The following is a 26,937-nucleotide window of genomic DNA, read 5'->3' as shown; positions in this document are numbered from 1 at the left end:
TCCCTCCCTCCCTCCCTCCCTCCCTCCCTCCCTCCCTTCCTTCCTTCTGTTGTTCCTTCCTTCTTCTTTTCTTTCTACCTCCTCCCTCTCACCCTCCCTCCTTCCTTCCTTTCTTCTTTTCTTTCTTTCTTTTGAGATAGGGCCTCGTGTATCCCAGGCTACCTAGAACTCAATGTGTAGCTGAGAAATACCTTGCAATTATGATGTTCCTGTCTTCACTTCAAGAGTATTGGTATTATAGGTGTATAACACTGCACGTGGTTTACATGGTGCTGGTGTTTGAACTTGGAGCTTCAGACATGTTAGACAAGGACTCTATATATTGAGGTACAATTCCAGATCTGAAGACACATATCTGTCCTGTAAATGTAATCAGATGGCTTGAGAATTGTCTCTCCATGACTCCTCCAGCCCCTTTATCAGATAGTGGTTGTTATATATTCTATCATTTCAGGTATCTATTCAGGGAGAGACAGTCTAAAATTCACTCATGGAGACAGTGGGTCAGAACTAATGGGAGATCACCAACTCCAGTTGGAATGGGACTGATGGATCATGCGACCAAACCCGTCTCTCTGAATGTGGCCAACAGCGGGGGCTGACTGAGAAGCAAAGGACAATGGCGCTGGGCTCTGATTCTTCTGTATGGACAGGCTCTGTGGGAGCCTTCTCAGCTTGGTCGATCACCTTCCTGGACCTGGGGGGAGTTGGGAGGACCTTGGTCTTAACATAGAGTAGGGAACCCTGATGGCTCCTTGGCCTGGAGAGGGAGGGAGGGGAGGTATGGGTGGAGGGGAGGGGAAGGAAGGGAGAGGAGGAGGGGAGGAGATGGAAATTTTTAAATATAAAAAAATAAACCATGAAAAAAAATAAAATAAAATAAAATAAAAGAATGCAGAAGTCTTTACTATTCTAAAAAAAAAACAAAAATAAAATATCACTGAGTTACACTTTAAAGGTACACATTCATTTGCTAGTAAGTCTTATCCTGAATCAATATCTTTGCCTAACAAATAAGTAAGTTTTACTGCAAATGCCAACTCTGCCTATTAATAGGGCTGCCTGGAGTGCTGTGAACAGCGGGAATCTTAGGCCATGCCCAGGCTCAGGAGGGAGGGAGACAGAACTGATTCCACTCCTGCTGTGGAGGCAGAGTGGAAAAGCAAGATGACCAGACCACATGCTTACATATTTTGGCGTAATACAATAAATGAATATATTTGGAACAAGTGGAGGCAGAGATGACACAGTGTGGTTATTTTTGTGGAACAATTTACAGGCATTTAATCCGAACCCTAAATTAGTCAAGGCACAAATGTTTACTGTATTTTTACCAGCATAATGCAATTGGAAGATAAAACATGTTCCTCTCCCAGCCTCAGGTGGTTTCACTTGGCAAAATAGAGGATGTTTCTGGTAAGAAATGGAATCTCTATCCTATGACTTCCATCTCCCAGGGCTTATCATTATAATCCTATAATCTTTAGCAACGTTTTCTTAAACACAAAGTTTAAAGACAGACTTACCTCCAGCAGCAGACCTAAGTCATCCTTATATTACAATGCCATTTGAATTGCATTTTCAAATTTGTTTGGAATAGTGCTCAGAATATAATATATTCTCAATGAATAATTCAAAGATACATAAATGTGACACTTCCATTTTCTACGTGGAGCAGGTGCCTATGCTGTTTCCCGAAGATTTTCTCTGTAGCAAAACATGACACATTGGAGTCACAAAGCATTCCACGCAAGATTTGGGAATGAGAACAGATGAGTGTTCGTCAAGAAACTGGAGCTAAACTAGAAAATAGAGCTATGATAGTTAACGTTATGTGTTAACTGTACTAAGTTAAAGGCTGCACAGATAACTGGTAGAGCATTGTGTGTGTTGGGGGGTGAAGGTGTGTTTATGGCAGAGATTGGCATTTGAATCAGCAGGCTAGATAAAGAGGATCTCTGCTAATGCCCAGATACAGCAGAACGGTGGAGGAGGCATGTTACAGTCTGAATATGAAAAGTTTTACCGTAGTAGTGAAAGTTTGACCAACAGATGGGGGGGGGGCACTGTTTTGGTAGACGATGGAAAGTTTGGGAGGTTGGGCAGGAGGAAGTAAGTCACTGGAAGGAGCACAGCTTTGAAGGGTGGGTCTTTTCCCTGCCAGGGAGTGAACCATCTTTACCTTATACATTCTTGCCACCATAATGTTTGGCCTTTCCTTAGACCCAAACTCCTAGAGCCAGCTGACGACAGATTGAAACTTCAGAAACTTCAGAAAAGACCAAAGTAAGTCTTTTCCCTTAAGCTGTTTTCTCTCAGCTGTTTGCTACATTATAAAAGTGTGAGTATTCTCTCATTCCCTCTGTCTCTGTCTCTGTCTCTGTCTCTGTCTCTGTCTCTGTCTCTGTCTCTCCCTCCCTCCCCCCTCTCTTCCTCCCTCACCCCCCTCTGTCTCTCTTTCTCTCTCTCTCTCCAACTAGGAGTACTCAGCTTTTCTCTCGGACATTATTAGAGTTACTGAACACTGGGATTTCTGCTGGTATACCTTGCAGTTAGGATCTCACCATTTTCCTCAATCTCAGCTTCCAATTTCAGATGCCAGGATTTTGGAATACCTTAGAATCCCGTAACTACACATATTGCTTAGCATGTTTTTTTTTTTTTTTCTTTCAATTGACTTGAGCATCAGGGATTAGGCTTGTAGTTTTAGGTTAGTTTGCCAAGCAATTAACTTCCTCGGTGAGAGAGTTTTTTAGCCTCATCAAATCTCTAGCCATGTTTTGCGGCTAGTGTAAGGTCGGGCATTTGCTGCACCGGATCCAGCAGCACCTCTCTAACCTCTTCATTCTCAATGTGTCTCCAGATATTGACTAATATCCCCAGTAGTAGAATTATTTTGCTGGAGAATCACTGCCAGCCAGTGTCAACTTTGTAAATGCTAACCCGCTTTGATTATCTTATAATGTCTGTATCCTGTTAGATTCAAAAACAATACAGTGTGTGCTAACTTAAATGATCCTGGTGTTTATTTTGTTGGGTTCAAAGAAAGACTACATGTTTGACTTTACGATATTTGCCCCAAATCACTATCTCTTTTTTAGTCATGTCATGAATTTAGTTCCCAAGGAATGGTGTTGCCTACGCTTGGGACACTTCTTCCCTCCCCCTCTCAAATTCAACCTAGACACTGCTTAATAGGTTTTTTTTCTAGGTAATTCTATATCCTGTCAGGTTGACAATCAACATAAAGCATTTGGTTTGTAAACTATCAATATTAAATATGAATATACATAAAACAGTCTGTGATATAACTCTGGAGTCTACATTCTTTTCATTCATGTGTAAAACAAAATAACTGTTAATTTGGAGTAGATCCATTCTTGATATAATTTCATTTTGATCTTATTTTAGGTTTGTGAAATTAAAGACATATTTTTGCATCTGCCTAATGGTTTAATAAATCCATGCAATAATATTTCTTCTGCTTTTCACAGAATGTTTATTAAAGTTTATAGTAAGAAAATCTTCCAAAGGATATCCAGGATTTATAAGTCAGTTTATTTATTCTATTATTCACCTTGGAAATAGCAAATAAGAGAAACCAGGATCTGATTAAGTCATCATTCAGCTTTTGGAAATTGTGAAAATTAATGAGCTGTTTGAGTGAAAAGCAAGGATGATGCCCACCCAATCTATAAGTATTTCATACAGAATTGAGCATTAGTGATCATCCATGAGTATAAAATATGCTATGGCAAATTCTCTCCATTTATTATTGATTGAGTGCCTGAGACAGATTTGCCATATATTACAATGCTCAAGTTATTTCTTCCCCATTTCATGTTAAAGACATTTTGAATGAACAATATGTCCTCTTTACGATGGTTTATTGGTTATAAACCCACACTTATGAAGCATCTGTTCACACAGGTATGCATTTTTTATCGTGTAATAAATATGTTTAGTATTTCAGTTCTCTAATAAGACACATAGCCAGCTCTTTCTGTATTGATCTCCCTTTCTACTGCCCGATTGGAGCTGCTATGTTTTCATTCTTCCTGATTCTGTCTTCTGTATTGAGCTATTCTCCTCTCATGTCCCTTAATCCCAGTATCCCTTTACACTTTCCTGGTTTCTACAGATTCTTCATGCTGTGTACTCATATCTGAGGATTTGGAGCTAGGAACTGTAGATGAGCAAGAAAATATTTGTCTTTCTTATCACTCAATATAAACTTGTGACTTATCCATTTACCTTCAAATTTCATTTTTTATTTACAGTTGAAATGTATATGTATTATATTTCATGATCTATTGGAGGATGTTTCAGTTTCCATTTCTTATCTATTGTGAATAGGGCAATGATGAACATCACTGAGGAAAGATCTGTGAATAGGATGTCTAGTCTTGTCTTAGGGTTACTATTGTTGTATTGAAACACCTTGAGCAAATGAAACTTGGAGAGGAAAGAGTTTATTCTGCTTACACTTGCACATCACTCTTCACCATCAAAGGAAGTCAGGGCAGGAATTCAAGCAGGGCAGGGACTGGCAGGAGCTGATGAAGAGGCTATGAAGGTGTGCTGCTTACTGGTTTGCTCATCATGGCTTGGTCAATCCATTTCTTAGAGAACCCAGGCCAGGAATGGCACCACCCACAATGAATCACTTAGAAAATGCCCTACAATCTTGCCTATACCTTCATCTTATGGAAATATTTTCTTAATTCAAGGTCCTTCCTCTCAGATGATTTTAGCTTGTGTCAAGTTGAAATAGAACTATCTAGCACAAGTCCTTTGGGTATATGCCAAAGAGTGATGAATCTGTATTATATTGTAGATTGATTTTTATTTTTTGAGCATTCTTCATAGTGATTTTTAAAATGACTGTACCAGTTTGAACTCATACCAATACTGAATGAGTATTCTGGTTTCCCTGCCAAACTTACCAGCATGTGCCAGGTTATTTTTTTTGTTATTGTTGATATTAGCCATTTTGACTATGGTATGACTAAATCTCAGAGATGTTTTAATTTGCATTTCTCTAGTTGTTAAGGATGTTGAATCCTTTTTGAGGTATTTATTAAGCATTTTTATTTCTCCTTTTGAGGCTTTTATGTTAAGATCTCTATCTGATTTCCTAATTAGATCATTTATTGCCTTGAATCTAATTTTTGTGTTCTTTGTATATTCTGAATGTTAGTCCTCTACCAGATGTACAGTTCAATAATCTGTGAGTTGCATTCATAGTACCCATTCAGTGAGTTTCTTCTTCACTTGATTGATTTTTTTCTTAATCTGTACAGAAACTTTAAGTTTTATGAGGCCCCCTCAGGTCAGTTCTTTGCCTTAATTCCTATACAAGTGGAATATTATTCTTAAAATACTTTTCTACACTGATATCTTGTAGGGTAGTGCCTATGTTTTCTTGTAGGAGATTTAGTGTTTTAGGTTTCAAAGTGTGTGAAAAAAAAGGGGAGCTGCTCCAATTGGGGATGGATATCAATCTAATAAAAGAAGGAATATGGTTATTTAAATGAGAATGGTCTCCATAAGCTCATATATTTGAATTCCTGGTCCTCAGTTAGTGAAACTGTTTGAGAAGGATTTGGAGGTGTGGATTTGTTAGAGAAGTATGCCATTGGAAGTGGGATTTGAGGTTTCAAGCCTCATACCTACTCCAGTCTCCCCCCCTCTCTTTTTCCACCTTCATCTTGTGGAGCAGGGTCATGCCTGTCTGCTTGCTCCCATGTTTCCTGCCCTGATGTTCATGGTCTCATCCTCTGAAACAATAAAGAAGCCCTCAATTAAATTCTTTTTATAGTAAGTAGCCTTAGTCATAGGGACTCTTCATGGCAATAGAACAATAACTAAGATGAGAAAGGAGGAAAGACAAATAACAAAATTGTTCAATAAAGCCTCAAGAAATCTTTTTATTTTATATTGATCTAAAATTATACACAATAAGCATATGTCTATTCCCTGCTCCCACATACCCTGTGCTGAGAATGTTTCCTACAAAAGCCTTAGTCTAACTAGAAATCCCACTATCAGGCACAAAAAAATTTCCTTTTGAACTGGTTAGGGTAATCCAAGTGACTCTCAAAATAATATGTACTATTGATTGCTATTGTTGCCTTGGTTGCCTCTCAGAGGTTGAATGTAGCCTCCTATTGCTACACACTTAGGACATAGGACTTGAACAATTGGAACTGGATCTAACCTGGAAGCCTCCTTTCTGCAGTTGAGCTTCCATGGTACTGTAAAATGTTTTGCAAGTTGCTAAGGAAAGGAAGCAATTAAACAGTCCTACCCAGCTGTAATAATTCTGAATCACAATAACAAGCATCATGGAAAGACATCCTTAAAGGTGTAATAAGTGGCACTTATATGTTAATAGTAGCCAATAGCTGTCTAATTTGGCTTAAGGCTCACTCGACAGGAGGGAACTCTTTGGTGATATAGAAACCTAGCACAGTTTCAAGGGCTAGTAAGGTCATGGATCTTATAAAAGAATCGATTATTGTCACTTTACCAGACCAGCATAATCCTTACAACATTCTAAATCTCATCCTTAAACCCACAGGTAAGTGTAGCTTTCATACTCGCAAAAGAAACTTCTTTTTCCAGCAAATGGAGATTCATTGCAGAAAACCAAAACGGGGCACAATCAGAGATGGGCTGATCATGGGGAGACTAGGCACAGTGAATTTGTTTACATCACAGTCTTTGGATCTATGGTTCAGGGAACAACACAGAAGACAGGAGATGGAAAGAATGTAAGAGTCAGAATACCAGAAAGTCTTCTGTGAAACAGTTTCTCTTAGAAACTCTTATGGTTGTATAATCAAGTCTGTACAATGGTAATATCAATGAATATGCTAACACAGAAGGGGGAAAGTCTCATAGAACCCCTGTCCTAGACAAAGAACTATAGGCAACCAATGATGAGAGAGAGAAAGGGAGAGAGAGAGAGAGAGAGAGAGAGAGAATTAGCCTTTTTTAGGGATGAGCCCCATAAGTGGCTATCCAGTACAAAGCGATCAGCCCTAAAACCACATACACAAACAACAAAAATGGCCTTAATATGTTTTAGTTATACATTTATTCATACATATACTATATATATATATGTCACAATAATAATAAAAGGAAAAGAGGCTATTAATGTGAAGGGTTACATGGGAAGTTAGAGGGAGGACTGGAGGGAGGAAAGGGAAGAGGAAAGTGATATAGTGAAATTTTAATTGAAATACATAAAATAATAAAACATTTAAAAAGCATGTCACCTGGATATATAGATTTATTATTTGTTAGTATTTCTTAGTGATAGCGTGTTTCATATTCCATCCTGGTGCCCCCTAGTGATCAGAATCAGTCTGCTAGGGCTGAAGATTGGAAAGCCCAGTCCTGTGGAGAGGTGAGCCACTGACTATTTTTATGGAGTCATGCTTTCTGTTATAACTGTACTGCAAGTGTATCTTCCCCAACTGGTTGCTGGTGACCGTATTTTGACACATTAATCCAGGAAAGATTTGCTCGGGAAAGGAAAAGGGATGAGTACTAGAACTCAACTTACTCCTCCTCATCATCATGTTTATCCTCCTCTTTTTTTCTTATTCTTCTGATAAGTTTTTATTGTATAGTTTAGGCTGTCATCAAATTCTCATCCTCTGATACCAACACCCTATGGACCAGCATTGCAAAAGTCTATGGACTAGGATAGCAAGCCTGCTTTACTACATCTGGATGCTGGAGTTGGCTCTGTGATGGTTCATGTTGATTGACAGCTGGACAGGATCTGCAGTCACATAAGAGACACACCTCCAGACATGCCTATTAAGGTTAATGTATAGAAGGTTAGCCACTGGGCATGATGTATGGAGTAAACTTGCTTAGGTTCAATGAGAAGGAAAGGCCCATTCTAAAGTGGGCTCTACCATTCCCTGTATTTGGGTTCCGACTGCCTAAAATGGAGGATGCTAAGAGCATTTGCTCCTCTCTGCTTCCTGAACTATGGATGTGATATGACTATTTGTCTCAGAATCTTGTCATGTTGGCTTCCTCACCAAAAGAGGCTGTACTCTTGACATATAAGCCCAAGTAAGATGCTCCAATTAAGCTGTTTTTGTCTGAGTGTCTTCTCCCAACTGGCAAAATCACTGGTATACCCTTGATGGTCCTCTGCCATCACTAATGCGTGAGTGACTAAGTCAGAAAACTGCTTCCCAACACACTTGAAATGTCTATGCCAGATGCCTTGGCATGCTGCATAAGCAAATCACAAAGTGGTCCAATCTGTAAAGTTAATAAAAATCTTCTTACAGCAAATTATATCTCCCGCTCTAGACTTGAGTTCTATGGATGGCTATATCTGATTTCATTGGAGGCACTTTTGCACACATTCAGCTCACTTACTTCATTATGCTTGTAATGCTAACATAAACACTTCTATAACTTTTAATCTAAAAATCTAGAGGCCGCAGTACATATGAAAACTTCATGTCAGCACAGAGCTTCTTCCTTTGGCACGTTATAATCACCAAAAGTCATACAGTTTATAGTAAGCCTTCCGTTTCCTCAATCCATGTCCTAAGAGCTTGGGGTGACAAGGAAGGATCTTCAAAGGACATCTGTAAGTTTTGCTTTCCCAGAAAGCAATTTTTAAATATAAAATAAAGAACAGTTGCTCTAGGAAAGAACATAGCAAGTTCAGAGTCTATGTTTCTTACATTTCTAAAAGATAAAGAAAAACAGGAAAATAAACCCAGGAGAACAATGAATCCTCCAGTGTGCAGTTGGGTTGCCAAGAGCTGCCCCTGACTATCTTTTTGTTAACAGTGCTTTGTATAGACAGTCTATCCATGCACTTTGAAAATGAACAGTAAGATTCAGACTCATTTTAAAGTGAATCTGGACAAATTTCATGATACTAGGTTAAAAGATATGTGTCTGAACTTCATTTCAAATAAAGAGATCAGAGTTTCCTATACATACAAAAGAGCCAGAGCAACTTAGTTATGCTGTGAACAGAGGCATAGTTGAGAATCAAGCATCTGGGGTAGATTCTGACCTGTATGGCATTTATGCCTAAGCTACAGTCAACCCGAACACCAGCTTATGCATCCATAATTAGCATGAAGTTCCTTTTTTGAGATATGCCATGCAGATACTGCAAAAGTCCTACAGTCCTCAAAAAGCTGTGTGTTTACTGTGCTATGTGTTCTCCATCAGTCTTTAGGAAGGGCGCAAACCTTCAAGTGATTGGCATAGGAATGATTTTAAACATCTTTCTAACTTTTTTCAAATGAGAGTGGATAAACTTTAGACACTATTTTTAAAAAGTGCATAAAGCATGACTGAAATTATTCCACGTGGTCTGTCATCCGTGTCTGGTAGAACGTAGGGACATGCTAGATAACAGCAGATACAGTTTTATAGAATCTCCAGGGAACAGACTGGGGAGCGGTAGATAACAGCTATCATTTTTATATATTTATATATATTTTTTTATATTTTTTTTATATATTTTTTATATATTTATATATTTATATATTTATTATATTTTATATATTTTTATATATTTATATATTTAGGTGAGGGCCTAAAACCTGCAGTTTAACAGCAAAATGGAATAAGAGACATTAAAAAGCAGAACAGGAAAAAAATAGCACCTGACCCAGAAGGATTGGCTGTTCTGAGAAGCTACTCACTACTCGTGAGAGGAGTGGATGGACAAAGTCTAGGGGAAAGGGCATCATACTTCCAGTACAAGACATTTTAAGGAGCAAAAGATGGAGGAAGGAAGATAATGGTTGTGTGCGTCAGAAGCAGAGTAAAGAGAGATGCTACGAAAACTATGCACTGTGCTAGAGCAATGGCAAGATGCTATCTTAAGGAACCCTGATGGCTCTTTGACCTGGTGAGGGAGGGAGTGGGGGTAGGGTGGAAGGGAGGGGAGGGAAGGGGGAGGAGGAGGGGAGGAGATGGAAATCTTTAATAAAAAAATGAGAAAGAAAAAAAAAAGACTGGAGTAGCAGTGAGGCCACATTTTCAAAGACTTCTATTATGCTGGGAAGATGGCTTGGTGGCTAAAGTGTTTCCTTGTGCAAGCGTGAAGATTTGCTTTTGTTCCTCAGTGTCTGAAAAATTATCATGCACAGTGGTACATGCCTGTAATTGTAGTAATAAGGAAGTAGACAAAAAGATCCCTGGGACTCATGGAGAGCCAACACAACCCAACTAGTGAGCTCCAGTCTCAGTGAGAAATCTTGTTTTCAAAAAGTAAGGTGGAAAGTGGTTGATAATTACACATGATTTTAACCTCCAACTTATAAGTGTATGTACAAATACACAACACACAAAAACATACACATAAAAATGAACACACACACTCACTCACACACACATACCATACCCCTCACTCACAAAATAAATAAATAAATACAGAAGACTGGCATTGAGTCAGTAGTAGACAGTCCCTGTCTCTTGGTGAACTGTACTCTTGGGGACTTAGAGCAATTGGTATAAACTATATGCTGAAACCTGTACAGCAGAATTTTTCTAGACTATTGCAAAGGAACTTCATAGGAATTGCATAGTATTCAGTTAGGAAGAAGCTGGTCAGAGACTGCTAGGGAACTGTAGACACAACTTCCTGGTGTGGGAGGTCCTTCTGTCTATGTTTTGCTTTTATTGGTTAATGAATAAAGAACTTCTTTGAGCCTATGGCAAGGAAGAACAGAACTAGGTGGGGAAAGCTAGGCTGTATGCTGGGGAAAAAGAGCGGAGTCAGAGAGAGATGCCGCAGAGATGCCATGTAGCCCCGCTGGAGACAGATGTTGCTTAGAATCTTGCTGATATGCAAGAAATTCATCAGTATGGCTATAGGAACTGGCCTTTTCAGGCTCCTGAGAAGCAAAGGACATTGGCGCTGGGCTCTGATTCTTCTGCATGGACGGGCTCTGTGGGAGCCTTCTCAGCTTGGTCGATCACCTTCCTGGACCTGGGGGGTGTTGGGAGGACCTTGGACTTAGCATAGAGTGGGGAACCCTGATGGCTCCTTGGCCTTGAGAGGGAGGGAGGGGAGGTATGGGTGGAGGGGAGGGGAGGGAATGGGGAGAAGGAGGGGCGGGAAGGGGGAGGAGGAGCGGAGGGAGGGGGAGGAGGAGGGAAGGAGATGGAAATTTTTAAATATATAAAAAAAATAAACCATGAGAAAGAAAAAAAAATAAATGCCAGCTTTCATAACAAAAAAAAAAAAAGAATATTGCTGATAAACCACAGCCATGTGGTGAAACACAGATTGATAGAAATGGGTTAAATTAAGATGTAAGAGTTAGCCAATAAGAAGCTAGAACTGATGAGCCAAGTAGCGATTTAATTAATACAGTTTCTGTGTAGTTATTTCTGTTCTGGGAGGCCAGTACGAACAAGCAGCTCCATCTAGCTTCCAAGTGGCATGCCCAATACTGAGAAGGGCATCCCAGTTTCAGGTCCAGTATCTACAACATGGCTACTGGACTCTTGGAGGACTCCCCAGAGATGTGACCACATGTGTGAATTAGTCTGTGTGAAAATATTTAAAACATAAACTAATTTAAGCAATGTATTTTATTTAATTTGTCATAGTCAAAGCATTCCCAATTCAACACCTACTTCTAACACAGACTTTTCATCACACCATGTGTGAAGTTTATTAGCAAATTTTAAATTATGAAGCTTATAAATTAAAAAAAATAAAAATAGCCTTTCTCTTGGCAAAGTTCCATGAATTTTAATACAATAGTACAAATATAAAGTTTTATTACCTCCCCGCTTCAAAATCTTCCTGCTATTCCTCTGAAGTCTCACTCACATGACCTATGACCCTTTTGTGACTGCTAAACTACCCTCCATCATTGGGGTTTTGAGAATGTAATGTAATGTTGAGAATGTAATATACATGCAGTTATGCACATCATGCTTTGAGTCTGACTTTATTCCATTCAGCAGAATTCTTTTAGATTTATTTAACTTGCGGATTTGAATATACAGTTGCATTTTATTGCTATGGTGTGGATTTCAGTTGTGAAGGAGACAGCAAATCAGTGTCTGGGAAGGACACAGTCTCTGGCTGTATCCTGACAGCAAAAGAATAGGGAGGATAAAATCGGGAGGGGGGTGCAAAGGGAGAAAGGGAGGTGTGGGGAAACAGAGATGAAAGAGAGGAAAAGAGAGGAGAGTGGTATAAAGGGAGGGGGGAAGTAAAGAGAAACAGAGAGAGAAAGAGAGGAAAAAAGAGAAACAGATGCTTCGCTCCACTCATAAGGTCACTAATGACATTTAGGAAGAATTCAATCATCAAGTAATTACTTTCCGAAGATTCCATCTCCACATGTCATTATTATTGGGGATTAGCCTTGAGCCTTTAAATGGGATCATAAAAGCTTAGTGCTAAGCACTGGAAAACCACCCTCTTTTTAAAGAAATTGTTGATTTAAGTATTTGTAACTGGGTCACTTTATAAATTAAGAAAAGGAGGATCATAACTTTAGACACCCTGTTTCTTCTGCGAACCTGTGTGTGGAATTTGAAATATGTACGTATGTGGAAATTTAAACATAGCTAGTATTTCCAAGAAAATCCAGCAGGGGGCACTCCAAGGATAAGGGATGACAACGCACAGGAGGACCTATCTTAGGAGCTGAGTAAAAGGCTATAGTCCTCAACGAACTGTTTAGATGAGAGCTGGACCATATTGTGGTAGAAGATGGTAACAGGAAGGATGTCAGACAGTGACTAAAAGCAGATATGAATAGTATTGTCTTTTCCAGTGAATACATGTAGAAACTGGCTAAAAGTAGTTTATCAATAAGTCCACAAGATGTATCAATGTATTAACTGATACTCTCCTTACTCTCGTTCTCTGCTTCTGGTTAATACCAAGGTCACATTTAAAAAATAAATTCTATTCTTGGCTTGGGAAGATGCTCTCAGGGAGTCCCTAGTCCTGTCCAACCGAATGCCTGAAGTTTGAGGATATTCTTGAATTTTGAGCCCAGTTTAACCTACTAAGTAGCTTAATCTCTTTTATACTAGAAAAATCTAAGTTGTCAAGAAGTATCTTCATCATACACACACACACACACACACACACACACACACACTCCACAATCAAGACCAGGGTTGGAGATGGCTCAGTAGTTAAGAGCATATATTGCTCTTTCATAGGGCCCGAGTTCAATTCCCAGCATACAACAGCTTGTAACTTCAGCTGCAGGGGACTCTGACACCTCTGACTCTTCTGACACCTGCACACATATCACATACCCACCACACACAGACACATGCACATAGATTTCATTAAAAGCAGGAAGAATAGACACTTAGCACATAGAGTTGTGTGGTTTAACTGTGAAATATTCCTCACAGGCTTTTGTCAATGTTCCCTTGGTCCTCAGCTGAGGAAGATGTTTGGAAGGATGTGGAAGCTATAGAAAATGGAACTTTTCTGTAAGAAGTAGTTATTAGGGGAGGACCTTGAGGTTTTATATCCCTGACCTGCTTCCTGCCTACTCCTGTTTCTAAACAGGAGATGCATTATGATCAGACAGCTCACTGTTGTTGGATTTTTTTCTCTTTACTTCTTGCTCTTTTGGGGACCTACCATCTAGTTTTCAAATAAATATGTGGAAACTTATTTCCTACTTATGAATGCCTGGCCTTAACTTGGCTTGCTTCCAGCCAGCTTTTCTAACTTAAACTATTCCATATACTTTTTGCCTCTGGGCTTTTACCTTTTTCTATTTCTGTATACTTTTCTTTATTTCTTACTCAGTGACTGACTATGTAGCTGGGTTACTCACCCCTGGTGGGCTCCCTTCTTTTCTCATTTCCTTTTCCTCTTCTTCCTAGATTTCTCTTTCTTTTTTATTCTCTCTGCCTATCAGTCCCATCTATCATTTCTCCTGCTTGGCTATTGGTCACTCAGCTCTTTAATAGACCAATCAGGTGTTTTAGACAGGCAAAGTAACACAGCATCACACACTTAAACAAATGCAACATAAAAGAATGCAACACCCCTTGGTGTTAAACACCAACAAACATTAAACAAATGATCCACAGCGTAAATGAACGTAACGTGTCTTCAACTCATATTCCACAACACCTCACAGTCTATTCCCTTGCTTTAACTGCCATGTGAGACACAAGCTCATTCCTTCCTACATGCTCCTTGTTAGGTATTTGGTTACAAAAACAAGATACAGCAACAATAACTATGTTTCCTGATTAGTCACATGTTTGCTATGTCTAAAGCAGTTTTTAGTTCCACATATAGAGTTAAAGGCAACTTCACAGTAAAATCCCAGGATAGAGCTGGGGACATTGGTCATATTGAACTATATACTATGTTTTTTTGTGGGCTTGGAAGATGCCATCCATCAATTGTAATCCATAAATATTTACTTAGATCAAAGCTTGAGCAATCCAAACAAAATAAACAAACAAAAAACCACATGAGACTTTGGTGTTTTGTCTGCACCATTCACAAATAAAGGAAAATCAGAAAGGAACAGTTTGACCAACATTTATTTTTCTTCCTGAAGGGAAATGTGTTTGTTCTCACATACCGAATGAGTACACATCCTGAGTTTGTTCATATATTTGAATTTATTCCATTGATTTCTTTACTAGTCCCCTGCCAATACCAGTCTGTTTAATTGTTCTTTCTTATTTATTGCAAGTTGTTTGATTTTTATTTAACAAATATTTATATACACCATGTGCCAACTTTTATTCTTAGTGGTTTAGAGCTCTTGAATCATCTTACCCTCAAATAGCTCTGTGCTGCAAAGCTCCTCATCAGGTCTGTTTACACCATGCAGAGTGAGATGAATTCCAACCCCTAGTCCTGATCCAGAAGAATTGCCAGTGCTCTCAGGAATCCAAAAGACCAAAGAGCTCATTGGCTCCTAGAGCTTTGTGATAGCATTATGTTTCCTGTGAGTCCTGACTTTCAATTAGATTTCACTTGACAGAGCAGTTTTCACTTTTAGCCTTGTAAGTACCAATCTAAGAAAAATACCATTTTTTCATTGTTGTCCCTGAATCAGTTCTATTCCCAGAAGGCTTTTTATGTTGCAGTCAATAGACATCTGTTGTTACATTTCATCATTTAAGTGTATTTTAGTAAACTCTCAGGAACAAGTCTGTGGCGGATACCTCTTCAGTTTCAAGTATATATGTCTGTGTATATAGCAGTTGTATTTAAGTCTGCCACCTGTCATTGCTCTCCCTGCAAATTCTTTGTCCTTCTGCTTCTCTGACCTGGCACCACAACCTCTTCTTCTTTTTTGTTTTATTTTCTGGCCATCTCAAAATCATACACAACATGAGCACATATTCAAATTGTTCTCTAAAGGTAATTGGCAAAGGAATAAAATAGTCATGTACTGTGGGCTGAAGTTATAACATCTTCTTGGGGACGGAAGCAAAAATTATGGCTTCAGTAATAGCTAAGCCTCTTATTCTCCCTGTTCATCATCATTAAGTTGGTGCTTTAGAGTCTACTCATACTTAGGAAACACATTTGTAGGCTGTTAGAACAGGAAAATGCTCTCGAAATTGTGTCATCTAGTTCTCTTCATCTATTAGTTATTCTCAAACTTGGTTGCACCCTGGAATCTCGAGAGAGCTTTAAATAAACAAGCAAGCAAGAAAACAAACAAACATCAAACTTTAACACTTGCAAGGAGCCTTTGGTATTCTAATTGGACAGTTTGGGATACTGCTGGGTCATAGGATGATGTGGGATGTCTCTCTGGATGCTGTAAATATGTTTTATTATCACTGATTAATAAAAAAGCTAATTTGGCCAATAGCCAGGCAGAATAGGGTCAGGCAGGAAATCCAATCAGAGATACAGGGAGAAAAACGGCATAATCAGGGAGACACCAGCAACCATCAGAGAAACAAGATGTGAGGTAACAAGCCATGAGCCTTGTGGTAAAATATTGACTGATAGAAATGGGTTAATTTAAGTTGTAAGAGCTAGTTAATAATAAGCCTGAGTTTATAGGCCAAACAGTTTGTATATAATATTAAATCTTAGAGGAACTGGCAGGTGGGGGAGAGAAACCTCCAGTTATAATAGGATTTTTAAAAATTTAGGCTTTCAGGAGATTCTAATGCAAAATAACTTAAGAATCGCTGCCATGCTAGAAAACAAAATATACACAAGAACAGAGACTGAGCAGGCTTGAAGCTCAGTTTAGTACGAAAGTTGAAGTTCTGTGCTCTGATGTTAACTTGGGAAAAAGTCTCAATAGTTCTCTGAGTTACTACTTATATCGCTTGCACTGTTGTCTGGCTTTGAATTGCTATTGCAGAGACCACATATATATGTGCATGTGTTTCGGAGTGTAGTGACTTTTTTTTTCCTGAGGTCATGTCACTCTTATCATTTTAAAGTAATTACTTATTATATTGTTAATTCCTCTCAATTGAAACATTTCCCTCTGGAGACAGGAGGGAGGTTCAAAAGACCGAAGAAGCAAATGAAATTTACAAGGCTCAGTATTAAGAAAATTACAAGATTAACAAGTATCCAGGCCTTAGTGTTAAACAATCAGGGAAAACAAAAACACTGGGGAGGAGGAAAAAGGCACATGCAGAGACCTCCAAGGATGCAGGGAGCAATCGTGAGTTATCACACATGCTGAGGTGATGTAACTACCTTTGGGTCACCAATGTGCTTTATAAATAGCACTAATAAAGTCATTGATTCGCCAAGCTAGATTTAGGTGGAACTGTTTCATTAGTCTGTGAATACCATTGGTTAAGAAAGGACTGCTTTGGACTTATAGCCGGGCAGAATTTAGCAAGGTGGGAAAAACTAAACTGAATGCTGGGAGACAGAAGGGCAGAGTAAGAGAAAAATCATGTAGCCCTGCCGGACACACATGTCGGAACTTTATCTGGTAAACCACAGCCCTGTGGCAATACATAGATTACTAAAAGTGGGTTAAATTAAGATATAAGTGTTAGCCAATAAGAAGCTAGAGTGAATGGGCCAAACAGTGTTTTAAATAATATAGTTTCTGTGTGATTATTTTGGGGCTGAGGAGCCAGGAACCAATAAGCAGCCTCCTCCAACAAGTCTGTCATCAGTGACCCCTCTGGGGTGACATGACATTGTCTACCTCTCCCTAGGAAAAGCCCCACCTTTATTTTTAGTTAGAGTGATAAAACAAGCTGCATTATAGTCAGAATGAATTAAAGGAAAGTTTATTAAGCAGAGTAGAGTGATTTACACCCATAGTCTCTGGTATAAGGAGTCTGAGGCAAGGTGATTGAAATGAGTTCACATCTGTCCAGGGCTGCATGATGAGAATCAGAGCAGCCAAGCCAACACAGGCAGATCTGTCTTCAAAATTTGTATTAGTAACCCAGTTATCAGTTCACAACTCTGTAGCCCAGAAGTCTGAAGCAGAATGGAGATGTTCTCCACTCATGATATTATAAAGCTGAAACCAGAATGCTGGCCACATGGATTCCTCATCCTGATTATCTTGGGAAATAGTCTTTGCTAACTTCATTCTTACCACTGGTGATATTATCTCTGTTTAGGTCTAGGACTGTCAATGCTGTCCTATTTTTCCTTCCTTTTTTTCTATTAACAGGAAAACCACAGAGCCACTTAAGTTCACTCACTTTACTTCTTGTCCTCCTGTGGAATTAGTGCACTAGCTCTGCTCTAAAGGACCTGTGTAACTTGGGCAGCTCCATCAGCTAATCTCCCTGTCGATGCGGGAGTCCTGTCTGTGTGCTGTGATTAACATTAATGAATAAAGAAACTGCCTTGGGCTGTTGATAGGACAGAACTTAGGTAGGTGGGGAAGATGAAACTGAATTCTGGGAGGAAGGAAGAAGAAGGGCGGGGGACAGAGAGATGCCATGGAGTCGCCACTGCAGGAGATAGATGTGCTGAAACTTTCCTGGTAGGCCACGACCTCATAGTGATGCATTGATTAATGGAGATGGGTTGAGCTAATATTTAAGGGTTAGCAAATAAGAAGCAAGAGCTAATGGACCAAGCAGTGTTTTAATTAATACAGTTTCCGTGTGATTATTTCAGGTGTAAGTTAGCCAGGCAACTGGGAAGAACAAGTGACCCCCTCCTTACTAAACCCTGCTATAAGGTTGACTGATTTTTCCACAACCACAAGAAATCCTTAATAGTTGTATCAGAATAACTTGGTAGTGCATGCATACTAGACATCAGAAATAGTGAGAGCAATTTAAAATTCTGAGTCATTTACTCTGTTTAAATCCATAAGTATCATAAAAGATTTGTAGTTCATATACTACCTTTAATAGTACAACAGCACTGAAGTATTATTGAATGTCTTCATAGTACACTGGCTCAAAAGGACGTGGTTAGTGATGAAAACTAAACAGGCAGTCATATGGTTCCTAAAAAAAATAATTGCTAAATTATCATCTTCCATAAATGGTAAGTTAAATAGGTCTGATGTTTAATCTTTGTTTTCAACTTGATTGAATATAGAACTATATAAGAACATTAAGGTGCATCTCTGAATGTGTCTATGAGGTTCATATTAACTGAGAGGATATAATCTACCTTGAATTCTTGAATATAGGTGACATCATCCATTGGACTGGGGGCTTCAGTGAGATGAGAGAAGAGAAAAGAAAAAGTGAGGTTAGCTGGCCAGTCTTCATCTCTTTGCCTTTCCCTGACTTAGAAGTGAGCAATCTCCCACCTTCACATCAGTAAGTCATTTCTGCTGCTATGCTTCCCCTACATTGTTAAATTGTATCTCTTGAATATAAGCCTAAATAAATTATTTAATCAGACATTTTTATCACAGTGACTATGAAAGTAATAAATACAGAAATTGTTCTCATCCTCTTAAAATTCTTCTCACAAAAGAGAATCGAAAGACCATTCCAAGGAAGAGAAAATAATCTACAAAGCACACAGTGAAACAGAGTCCAAATGGATTAAAGACCTCAATATTAATCTGAACACATTGAGCTTGATAGAGGAGAAAGTGGGAAGTACTCTACAACATATGGGCACAGGAGACTGTTTCCTATGTATAACCCCAGCTGCACAGACATTAAGGGCAACATTGAATAAATGGGACCTTCTGAAGCTGAGCAGCTTCTGTAAAGCAAAGGACACTGTCACTAAGACAAAAAGGCAGCCCACTGACTGGGAAAAGATCTTCACCAACCCCGCAACAGACAAAGGTCTGATCTCTAAAATATATAAGGAACTCAAGAGACTAGACTTTAAAATGCTAATTAACCCAATTAAAAAATGGGGCACTGAACTGAACAGAGAATTCTCAACAGAAGAAGTTCAAATGGCCAAAAGACACTTAAGGTCATGCTCAACCTCCTTATCTATCAGGGAAATGCAAATCAAAACAACTTTGAGATATCATCTTACACCTGTCAGATTGGCTAAAATCCAAAACACCAATGATAACCTTTGCTGGAGAGGTTGTGGGGTAAGGGGTACACTCATCCATTGCTGGTGGGAATGCACACTTGTGCAACCACTTTGGAAAGCAGTGTGGCAGTTTCTCAGGAAATTCGGGATCAACCTACCCCATGGAGCACCGGACTGAGCTCCCAAGGTCCTGATGAGGAGCAGAAGGAGAGAGAACATGAGAAAGAAAGTCAGGACCGTGAGGGAACCTCCAGCTGGCGACAGATGGGGAAGGTGACTGAGCCCCACATTGGAGCACTGGACTGAGCTCCCAAGGTCCTGATGAGGAGCAGAAGGAGCGAGAACATGAGGGAGAAAGTCAGGAACGAGAGGGGTGCGTTCACTCATGGAGACGGTGGGACAGAACTAATGGGAGATCACCAACTCCAGTTGGAATGGGACTGATGGATCATGCGACCAAACCCGTCTCTCTGAATGTGGCCAACAGCGGGGGCTGACTGAGAATCAACCTACCCCAGGACCCAGCAATTCCACTATTGGGAATCTACCCAAGAGATGCCCTATCATACTACAAAAGCAGTTACTCAACTATGTTCATAGCAGCATTATTTATAATAGCCAGATCCTGGAAACAACCTAGATGCCCTTCAGTGGAAGAATGGATGAAGAAACTGTGGAATATATACATGTTAGAATACTACTCAGCGGTAAAAAACAATGACATCTTGAATTTTGCATGCAAATGGATGGAAATAGAAAACACTATTCTGAGCGAGGTAACCCAGACCCAAAAAGATGAACATGGGATGTACTCACTCATAATCGGTTTCTAGCCATAATTAAAGGACATTGAGCCTATAATTCGGGATCCTTGAGAAGATAATAAGAAGAATCTCCATCTGGTGATAGATGAAGAAAATGACTGAGCCCCACTTTGGAGCACCGGACTGAGCTCCCAAGGTCCTGATGAGGAGCAGAAGGAGAGAGAACATGAGAAAGAAAATCAGGACTGTGAGGGGTGCGTTCACCCATGGAGACGGTGGGACAGAACTAACGGGAGATCACCAACTCCAGTTGGATTGGGACTGATGGAACATGAGACCAAACCGGACTCTCTGAATGTGGCCGAAGGTGGAGGCTGACTGAGAAGCCAAGGACAATGCGATGAGCTTTGACTCTTCTGCATGGACGGGCTCTGTGTGGGCCTTCTCAGCTTGGTTGATCCCCTTCCTGGACCTGGGGGGAGTTGGGAGGACCTTGGTCTTAACATAGAGTAGGGAACCCCGATGGCTCCTTGGCCTGAAGAGGGAGGGAGGGGGGGTATGGGTGGAGGGGAGGGGAGGGAAGGGAGAGGAAGAGGGGAGGAGATGGAAAATTTTTAAATATAAAAAAATAAACCAAAAAAAGAAGTTTAAAGCACAGAAACTTATATGTGGAGGAACTGTCAGATGGTCTCTCAACACAACCAAAGGGGCTTTGATGGTAGCAGGGACAGCTGGAAGTTGGATTACCAGTCAGGATGCTTCCAAGTGAGAAATGATGACAGCTGCACAAAAGGAAAATGCTAAAGAGGAAAAATTTTGCTGAATGAAGAGGAGATTAGTACTTCCAAGTTCTGGACTAGGCTGTATTTTGTTGTCTCTTGTGGGGTTGTAAATTATATTTTGAAGGTGAGAGTGCTATACTGAAGCCTGGGGATTTTGACAGTGAGTGCAGAAAAAGAAATGGATATGAGCACCCTTCATGATGAGGGAAGAACTCTCCAGTGTGTGTGTGTGTGTGTGTGTGTGTGTGTGTGTGTGTGTGTGTGTTGCCCTTAGCATTAGGCTTCACCCTAGTGATAAAAGTACATGTAATATCCAGATTCTTTTATGTTGTTTTCTGACTTCTTACATATGCACCTTAGTTACTCAGAGTCTCGTGCTGAGGAGTAAACTCAATAAAAATGGTAACTTACACTCAGAGTGTTATGACTATCAAGTACTTATCTACAAGCATTGAACATTTGATGATAACTTTGTGAAGTTGGTTGAGTCTCATCTATTTGCTAGATGAAGAAACAAAATCTCAGATGGAATATTTTGCCCCTATATTTAGCAGATGGCAGAGCCGTTATTCAGATACCACATTTTCTGATCAATAAAATGGTGCTTTCAATTGCATCTCTTTTTGATGTAAAAATGGATTTGTGTATTTGAATAATGTTATTTTTTATCTAAGGATATAAAGAAACAGACCTGGTAGTACAGTGTTTTATAGATACCATCATAACCAAGTTTAAGGTCTTCACTACTATTTTACTATTTAAAGTGATTATATATTTACATCTTTATCTCTAGTACTTATTTTTTAACTTAATTTATGAGTTTAATTGATTTTTGAAGTTCAATTTTATATGTTCAATTATAGTATGTGATTAATACAATAATGTAAGATTTAGAAACATAAATTTTATATATAATTAGAAACAATTTATGAAAACTCCTCTAATTCTTGTAACAGTTCAAAAAAAAATAAGGACTACTCCCTCCATTGTAGAGATCTCAAAGCAAGGTCCTTAGGGATGCTCATTGTGTCCCCAATGTCATGAAGGAGGATATGCAGAACCCAGGAAGTCAGCTGTTGATCTTGTGTTTTGACTTTTATACACTTTTGTCTTTCAACATTTCTAGGCTCTGGCAAAGGAATATTTTCATGTCTACTAGTGGTGCTTACTTGATGACCACCCATTAAAATATGAAGCTACTCTGGCTTTCATGACATTTGACAAGATTCTTTCCCATTGCCACTCTCCCTCAACATGTATGCATACACAAGAAATTTTCAAACATATTTTTCTTTTCTTTATTTATGGCTCATAGAAAAGATAATACCTCGAATATTCTAACACAATAATATAAAAGGGGTTGGAGAAATGATTCAGCAGGTAAGAAGACTTGTTGCTTTTGCAGAGGACTTGGGTTTGGGTCATAGCATCCACATGACAGGTAACAACCATCTGCAACTCCACTTCCAGAAGATCTGATTCCCTCTTCTGACATCTAAGGGCAGTGAATGTATGCAATGCATTGTTATACATGCAAGCTTGCACACACATCCATACAAATAAAAATATATAAAATTTAAAAATATAAGAACAGTATAAAAGTGATAGCAAAAACAAAACAAAACAAAACAAAACAAAAAACATGAGAAGCCTATATGTTTAGGTTCAGGATTTTTTTATCTTTCAACCTTTCCCTGTTTCTTGATAATTTAATTAAAATAATAAATTATGGCTATCATAGTTTTCGAGATGTTGACAGCAAAATACAACAGCATGCTAATTCCTTCTACCCACAGATCTGCCTTTTATAGAGATTTTTCCAGAAACCTAATGTTGTTAACGCATCATTGCCAGGCACCAAGCTCACTTCAGAATCTGTAAGGTTGGGTGACTGCAGGACAGTGCTTCAAGTTTCTGCTGCAAAGATCTAGAAAATAGACGGTGCACAGGAAGCTTCTTTCATTATGATTATAGGTTACCATGGTTTCCATGTCCGAAGGTAGTGCTGTTGCAGGGAGAGGGGCTTTGGAATTCAATTCCTTATTCCCAAGGCAGGCACTGAATGTGAGCAATAATCTAGACAATTCTCACAATGTGAGCTAAGGACAGCTTTTCCTCCCTCAAGGGATTATCTGTCTAGATGATAACTTTACATAATTTCCATTTTCTGCTTAATATAATTCTTGCCCTTCCTAGAGCATATGGGTGAGCAGGAGGCAGACAATACCGTGCTTTTATGTAAAACACACTTGCTGTGGTTTTTAAGAGTTTTTGTTTCTCATAAAATGTACAGGATTTTGGACATGATTTATAAATGATTATATATTGCACAATAAATACATTTATTTTTAACATTGGAACAGCTGAATATATAAGGAGTAAAGGAAACATTTTTGCTAGTATTCACTCACTTATATGTCATTTCTGAGTTTATGTGTAAATTACTTGTCCTGGGGATTTTATAGCATTTCTCTAGAGAAATAACGATTGTGTTTATTTTTTCACATGCATTTTTGTGAAGGTGTATTTATCACCAAATGTGCTTAAAGTACATTGATTTGTTTTTGTTTGCTACAATCAGGAGTCCTTTTGTTACTGTTGTAAGAGTAGACAAAACCAGAGACATAAAGCATGGGTCTGTGGGAAATTCTGTATTTCTCAACCTTACAAAAGTAAGACTTCCTCAATTCCACTGAGCTGGACCATGAGCCACTTTGAGTTTCTTGCCATGTGACATCCCGAAAAGCTGTGAGTCTTCACAGACATTCAACTTCTTAACTTTTCTCTAATATTCTGTGGTATTCTCATTAATCAAAAGAAAATTTATAATTAATACCAGGACAGACACTGACATATATGTACCTGTAAACATGTGTAATATAGAGATTAATTTTTGTAAAGTATATCATTGATATAAAGTTGTCAGTTATCATCTTCACAGTATTAGGATGTGAGATTTCCATCTGTATGCAATGAATATGTTTTATTACCATTAGTTGTTAAGGAAGTTGTTTCAGCCAATGACTCAGAAGTTTAAAGCCAGGTGAGAAATCCAAACAGAGATATACAGAGAGTAGGTGGAGTCAGAGAGACACCATGTAGCTGCTGGTGGAGAAAGTCACCAGCCACCAACCACAACCTCCTGGTGATTCACAGATGAATAAAAATGGCTTAATTAATATGTAAGAGTTAGCTAGAAGTATGCCTAAGCTATTGGCCAAACAGTGTTATAATTAATGTAGTTCCTGTGTTATTATTTGGGTCTGGATAGCTGGAAAACGAGTGAGCAGTCTCTGCCTACAGTATTACAAACATATATGTTTTATACTTTACTTTTATCATAACTATAAATTGAAACAATAAAAAGTCAAAAAAGAAAAGTAATATTACTGCTAGACAATGAATTATCTTTGCTTGAAACTAAATGTTCTTGGGTTTAATAGTGTAGATATAGACATACATATTTCATATTTTACTTACTAGTTTAAGCCTTATTTTGCATATTATACCACTAATTCTCTGATCCATAATACTTTTTTTATTTTCTGGTTAAAGTTATCTAGTTTTACTATCAATCGTTATTCTGAGGAGCCAATCAGTACCTCAAAATAAATCTGGAAACCAGTTCTGTGCCTTCATATTCTTAACAGGAGCAGTGAATATCTTATATGCTAATGGAGTCTATCAATTATTGCTCGTAGAAGGAGAATCTGCAAAATCTAGCTACTCCTATTGGAGTTTATCATCTCATAAATCCATTATGAGAAAGTTTCTTTTCAGTCTGGCAATTCTATATCAACCTAATTCAGGCAGTGATTCAGTTCTATTATTAATTTTTTTCACTACACTGGTTAAGAAAATCTCATGGTTCTGGTGGAGCTACCTATTTTACTGTCAAGTGTTTAGAAACATCTGTCATTTCGAAGGTTACATGACATGGTGACATTTCAAGTGTCATACCCATGATTTACAACTCCCTCCTCTCGGATACCTTTCAAGCTATAAATCTCAGTTTTGTGAGTTTGGTAAAATGGCTCAGCCAATAAAGGCACTTGCTGCCAAACCTGACAGCATAAGTTTGATCCCAAGACCTACATTGTGAGAGGAGATTGATCCCAAGATCTATATTATGGAAAGAGATTATTGACTTTACAAGTTGTCTTGTTAACTTTATGTGTGTACTATTGTGCACACGCACACACACACACACACACACACACACACAAATAAATAAACATTGAAAAAATAGTCTCAGTTTCCCTTAAGTCATCCTACCTTTCTGTTTTTTTCTTCGGAGTTTTATCAGAATATTTATTCTGATAAAACTTTGGCTAGTTAAGTCCACAGACCATGATCTGTTTTGTCCAGTGATGCATTGCAGCAAAATCGTGCCTGCCCCACAAGAGTGGCTGGTGATCTTTTGTTGAAGAATGAAACCAAATGTTACATTAAACTTACCAACAGTTTGTTTTAAAAACATTTTATTTTTTCTTAACCTTTTGCCGCTCCTCACACCTGCGAATGTTTTCCTCCTCATCCTTAGGTTTGAGATAGCTGTATTCTAATTTAGGGATCTGTGTATAAAGGATACTGGTGGAAGAAGATGGGGAAAGAAGACTGACAAGGATGGGGAAGGGAAAAGAAAAATGATCAGCAGCTGCATCAGCGGTAAGTGGCAGGGGTCAGGGAGTAGGGGTGCAGCTTTGAGACACAGACATCCTTAGAATTTGAGAACTAGCGTCCTAGAAAAAGATTGCTTGAAAAACCATTAATATTCTTAAAAAATAGCTGTCATTCAAATTACCTGTATGTGTTTGAGCTTTTGATGTTCTTTGTTCTTTTCTTACACTAAATTGATCATGGGTAAAAGCGTACACAGTGGTATTGTGTTTATTATACATGACTGAAAACCAGGATGAACTTACTTGGTATTTGGATGACTCTTACCTGAAAACATAATATAACATAAGTAAAAAAAAAAATGGGAAGAAGTTCATATGTTTTAACAACATGTACAACTCTACAACAGTAACTGGCGATAGCGATATTTTAGCTTTAACAGAAATGACTTTAGGAGCACACAGCACCACAGTGTACGTGGTTCTTCTGGCAAGTAGAACTTGCTAGACTCCAGTGGGATCAAACAGGATCCACTCCCCAGCAAACTAACATTTCATTTTGATCCATTCTTAAAATAATCTTTTCCAGGGGAGCTTGGTTGCTTGGTACACTCTGAATGCCCCACTCCTGCTAAGACCTAATCCCAAGCCTTTTGCCAGAGCCATATGGAATACCCATACACACTCAGCAAGTGCAAAATTCATTCCCTAATGCACTTCTTTGTTATATATTTTGTAGAAAACTGTCTTGCCTAAGTTTTGTTGAGTTAAATTCAAATGTATTTGTCAGAATAACATTCCAAGTAAAGTAGGCAATGTGTGAACAGATCTGTTACATCATATTATAATCTTGAGCAGTGACCTTCATAAAAGTTGATGGCATGCTTTTCTGAGTGACAAACACTAATGCCTGGCCAAAGTCCACCATCACAGAAATGGCTAATAACTTGATTGCTTCCCACACCATCTGTTCTTTTGGCTCTCTCACTTTGCAGTTTCCTAGTTGTATTTGGCTTCTGGGAAACAGTTTCATCTTGCCACTTCTCAGTACCTTTTGTGTGTGTGTGGGAAACCTGTTAAAGTCCAAATATCACACACTTCACAGCCTTGATGATACACGTACTGTCTCAAAATGATGATCAACAGCTTTTAACAGCACATACCACACATGTACCCCAGATTCATTTCATTGATGCAACTCAAATCTCATAGGCATCCACACAGAATAGCTATGACACTATTTTCCTTTCCTCTTCCTATTTCAATGCTGAAAATTTATTTCATACATGCTTTTAATACAAATCAAGACT

This window comes from Arvicola amphibius, chromosome 8 (genome assembly GCF_903992535.2).
Source record: "Arvicola amphibius chromosome 8, mArvAmp1.2, whole genome shotgun sequence".
NCBI classification, from domain to species: domain Eukaryota; kingdom Metazoa; phylum Chordata; class Mammalia; order Rodentia; family Cricetidae; genus Arvicola; species Arvicola amphibius.
The sequence above is the reverse complement of the archived record's forward strand: the minus strand, read 5'-3'. Positions refer to the sequence as shown.